Consider the following 5376-nt stretch of genomic DNA (forward strand, 5'->3'; position numbering starts at 1 on the left):
CCCCCCCTCCCCCCCCGCCTTCCCGGCGCGCCGCCACTGAGGACCGGCCGGCTTTGAGCTTAAAGGGGCCGCGCGGCTGCGGAGAGAGGAAGGAGGGGGCGGGGGTGAGATGGGGTGCTGGGGGTCATGACCCTTCTCAGAGGCTCCAAGTCTGCAGATGACTTAAGTCCTTGGCACTCGCTACCTGTTTCTCCTCCTCCTCTCTTGCCCACTTGGGGTCCCAGAGTTTCTTTTGGGAGCCAGTGCGGGGGGGTGGTGTCGAATTTTGAGAGGTGGATTGTTCAGGGCCAGGAGGGTGGTGTGGTGGTAAAGGTGCTGGACTTCCGCATGGTTGACTGTGGTTCAAGTCCTGGACCCAGCAGCTCGAAAATCTGTCAGGCACATGTGTGTGCATGCCCAAAATCCTAAGAGGAGAATGGAGGAAAAGGGACTGCAGTGGGGGCAGCTGTCCAGGGGTGGGGTGGGGTGGGGTGGGGTGGAATGGGTGGGAAGCGTTCCCAGCATCGGAAATGAGGAGGCGGGCTGTGCCCTCCGCTCCTGTAGGGATGGGGTCTTACGCCTCCCGATAACCCCGGCCCAGCTGGGGAGGAAGTGACCAGAGAGAATGCATTTGAGCCTTCGCCCATTCCCGGACTGCAGCTGTCCTGGGGACGTGGCTGGTGCCGGAGGTCCCCCCACATCCACCACCAGGGCAGGGGGTTCCGGAGGTGGGGCCAGGATGCGAGGGGGCGACCAAAGCCTGAACAAATGTGCTCCCAGGGGACACTGGGGGTCGCCAGCAGAGAGGAAGACAGGGCTTAAGACCCAAGGCCAGAGCGTGGGGAAGTGTTAAGTCTCCGTTCTGCGCAGCAGCCTGGAGGGATGGATGGATGGAGCCCGAGGCTCCGGAAAACAGGAAATCAGCGCGCACATCAGGTGGAGGCAGGGAGCAGGGTGGAGGGCAAACAGAAGCAGTATTCGCCGACTGAGCCAGGAGACCTAGTCACAAAACAGGCCAAGGTACCAGGGCAGGGGAGTTGCGTGTATTCTGAAACCCAGAAGAAGCGCAGGGGAAGGCCTGCAGGGGTCAGGCTCTGAGTTCTTAGGCGTCAAGCCCAGATTCCCGGGTTCCTAGTCTGCTGCAGACCAGGGCCTCAGAAAAAGTCTCAGACCTCTTCCATGGGGAGCCAGGGCCTCCAGGGAAGCGTCACCCCCCTGGGGAATTATGTAACCTTGCCTACTGACAGTGCGGCTCCCCCACGGATATCGGAACCCTCTGGGAGCAGTGTGGTCCAGCAATAATAATCATCTTCATTGTTAGAATAACAGCTCCTGAATTCCGAGTGCTCATGATGTGCCAGGCACTGGGCCAAGCATTGTTCAGGGCATCTTCTCATTTAATCCTCACAAAACCCCAGTGAGGGGAATGTCTATTGTTATCCCCATTTACAGATTCAGAAAGTGAGGCTCTGAGAGGGGAGATTAGTCTGCCAAACTCCCAGAGCCAGAAAGCATTGGAACTAAAATTCAAACGAAGATCTATCCAATTCCAAACCACCACCCTTTTTTTTTCCAAAGGTTTTTGCATAGGGCAAGTGCCCCTTGCCAGAAGAGACAGTGAGAGGGAAAGTGAGAAATCACCCCCCCGGGGGGGGGCATCAGTTGGCCACACTACAATCCCTTCTCCTTTATTCTCTGAGGTTTGGGGTACACACATGCACACACACGCCCAACATGATTTTCAAGCTGCCAGGTCTGGGACTTGAACTGCATTGAGCAGTGTGGGAGTCCAGTGCCATAAGCACTACACCACCCCTGCTGGCCCCCAAACCACCACCCTTAACCATTAAGCTTTATTACTGTCTCCCTTCCGATCCCTCTCGGAAAATGACGACCACTTTCTCAAAGATCAGTGACAGCCCCCATGACCCCCATCCTCTCACCAGTAAGACAGAGACTTGGGTTGCACCCCTAATTCCAGTACTTCCTGTGACATCGGGCAAATGAATTCCTCTCTTTGAGCCTTACTTTCCTCATCTGCAAAATGAGGATATTAATAGCACGGACAGGATGGGGTTATGGGGAGAAATCGGGACTGGTACAAGTACATAATAAATACTGGTAATAATTATTAGCAGATGGGAGCTGGCAGGTGGTGTGGTGGTTAAGGGTGCTGGACTCCCACGTGACCAGCCATGGTTCGAGTCCCAGAACTAGGGGTCTGTTTTCTCTCCTCTCTCCCTCCTTCCCTCCCTCCCTCCCTCCCCCTCTCTGGTCAAATTAAAAATAAAAATAAGTAAATGAAATTTTTATTTTTATTTATTTATTTATTTTGGAGAGGTTTTTGCTATAGAGCACATTCGCTCACCAGAAAGACAGAGAAAACAGATAGAAAGTGAGAAATCACCCCCCAGGGTGGATGGCCACGCTGCAATCCCTTCTCCTCCATTCTCCTCTCAGGATCTTGGGCACACACGCACATGCACCCAGCATGAGTTTAAGCCACCGGGTCTGGGATTCGAACTGCAGTTGGTTACATGGGAGTCCAGCGACATAGCCATTACGCTAATTGCTGGTCCCAAATTAAAATTTTTTAATTAAAAAAAAAATTATTATTAGCAGAGTGAACTGTATACCCCACGGGTGATGCGAACACTCTTTACCTAGAAAGGCCAACTGTAGGGAACCAGCAGTTAGCGTAATGGCTATGTTGCTGGACTCCCACATAGTCGACCACGGTTCGCATCCCGGACCCGGTGATTTAAAACTCACGCCGGGCGCGTGTGCGTGCGTGCCCAAGATCCCGAGAGGAGAATGGAGGAGAAGGGATTGCGGTGTGACCATCCCCCCTGGGGGGTGATTTCTTGCTTTCTGTCTCTATATCTCTCTCTCTGGCTGGCTGGCAAGTGCACGCGCCCTACAGCAAAACCTTTCTCAAAAAAAAAAAAAAAAAAGGCCAACTGTAGACACTGAACGTTGATAGAGTGAAGTTGCCTGTTGATGTCATAACCAGTGTGACAGCTCAGTCCCACTTTTTGGAAAGGATTTTTTGTTTTGTTTTGTTTTGTTTTGTTTTGTTTTGTTTTGTTTTGTTTCCGCTATAGGGCACTTGCGCTCGCCAGATAGACAGAGAGAGACATAGAGACAGAAAGCGAGCAGTCACCCCCCAGGGGGGATGGTCACGCCGCAATCCCTTCTCCTCCATTCTCCTCTCGGGATCTTGGGCACGCACGCACACGCGCCCGGCGTGAGTTTTAAGCCACCAGGTCCGGGACACGAACCGCAGTCGACTAGGTGGGAGTCCTGCAACATAGCCATTACACTGCTGGTTCCCCTCAGTCCCACTTTTTAAATAATTATTTAATTTTATTTATTTATTATTTTAATTTCACCAGAGAGAGACAGAGAAGGAAAGCGAGAAAGCAAGCCACCAGGTCTGGGACTCAAACCGTGGTCGGCCATATGGGAGTCCAGCACCTTAACCATGCCACCTGCCAGCCCCTCAGTCTCATTTTTTGTGAAACGCAATCATGAATGGTGAGCATGCCTTATGGGAGAGTCTGGACCATCTGCAAGGACTGGGAGTCCCTGATGAAAATCAGCTCATGCCTTCGGTGGTTTGTGCAAACGTGTCTGTGTTTATTGTAACCTCTCAGGGTTCCATGGGACTCCACCACAGAATTGTGGACTTTAGTGGGTAGTTCCGTAGTCTCATGAACACTGAGGAAATAGTAGAGATGGGAAACCCCACCATTCCTGTGGGAAACACACAGATACTATGAATTTGTGATGGAAACCATTCTTTGAAGTCATGCTATCCAACCAAGGCAATTGAACTCCAGTGAACAAGGGGACCCCTCTCTCCTCCAGTTCACTGTGGAAAACATCCGCCAATACCTCTGGGGCTGACGAAAAGCGCAGCCTCTCACAGCCCAGGAAGTGCCTGAGATGAACAGTATGGCAGTGTCCCGTGTTGAAAATAACTCTGTCCAAACAGTGAAGCCACCTCCTCTCCCATGGACCTGGTTTTTCTTGTTCCAGTTTACTGCCCTGACACAGATAACATTTTTCCTATAATTGTCAGAGAAAGAGAAGGCATGGACAGGACCTGTCCCACAGAAGGCACAGACTGGTCACCTCACTCCTGAAGAGGAAACTGGACAGTGTAAATCAGAATCATAACTTACACACCAAGTCAGTGTAATGCACCGGTAAGACCATAAGAGCGTTGCCGGGGCTGGGCGGCGGCACACCGTGAGCTGCGATGCTCTCAGAGGCTGGCCCACGTGGAAAGGCTTCCCATTCACGTCTGGAGACGTCCCTGAATATGAAGGAGCTGCTCATGATCTAGGGTTGGCTGACACTGGAGTGGATTGTGCTGCTAAGGTCCTGTTGGGGGTGCTCTCTCTGTGTCTCTCTCACTTAAGGAGGAAATGGACAGATGGGGTCAGCAGGTAACATGGTAGTTGGGATGCTGGATTCCTACAGGGTTGGCAGTTTTAGTCCCAGACCTGGTAACTTGCTTTCTTGCTTTTCCTTTCTCTCTCTCTGGTGAGCATATGATCCCTATAGCAAATAAAAAATAAAAAATAAAATAAAATAAGGAAGAAGAAGAAAGAAAAAAAAAAAGAAGAAATGAATAGATTAAAAAAAAAAAAAAAGACCCTAAAAGCATTGTACTTCTCTTAGAAACAGTAGGGATTGGGGACCAGCAGGTGGCATGGTGGTTAAGGCGCTGGACACTCCCACATGGCCGACCAGGGTTCAAGTCCTGAATCTGGTGGCTTACTTTCTCACTTCCTCTCTCTCTCACTCTCACCCTCTGTCTCTTTCTGGTCAAATTGAAAAATAAGTGAATGAATAAGTAAAATACAATAAATATTTATTAAAAAAAAAAAAGGTAAAGGAAAAAAAGAAACAGTAGTGACTGGGGCCGGCAGATGGTGTGGTTAAGGTCAGTCAACTCCAACATGGCCGACCGTGTCACATTCTCTCGCTCTCTCTCTGTGTCCCTCTCTGGTCAAATTAAAATAAATAAATGAATAAATAAAGTTAAATAAAATAATTCTTTAGGGACCAGCAGTTAGAGTAACAGGTATGTCGCTGGACTCCCACGTAATCTACTGCAGTTCAAGTCCCAGATCCGGTGGCTTAAACTCAGACCGGGTATGTGTGCGTGCATGCCCAAGATCCTGAGAGGAGAATGGAGGAGAAGGGATTGTGGCATGGCCATCCCCCCTGGGGGGTGATTTCTCGCTTTCTGTCTCTCTGTCTGTCTGGCGAGCACAGGCGCCCTATAGCAAAAACCTCTCCAAAAAGAAAAAAAAAGAAAAATTCTTTAAACAAAAGAAACAATAGGGACTGAATTCATGTAGATAGTGTAGCCACCATGAATAG

Source organism: Tupaia chinensis, unplaced genomic scaffold, assembly GCF_000334495.1.
Source record: "Tupaia chinensis unplaced genomic scaffold, TupChi_1.0 Scaffold000067_1, whole genome shotgun sequence".
Lineage (NCBI taxonomy): Eukaryota > Metazoa > Chordata > Mammalia > Scandentia > Tupaiidae > Tupaia > Tupaia belangeri.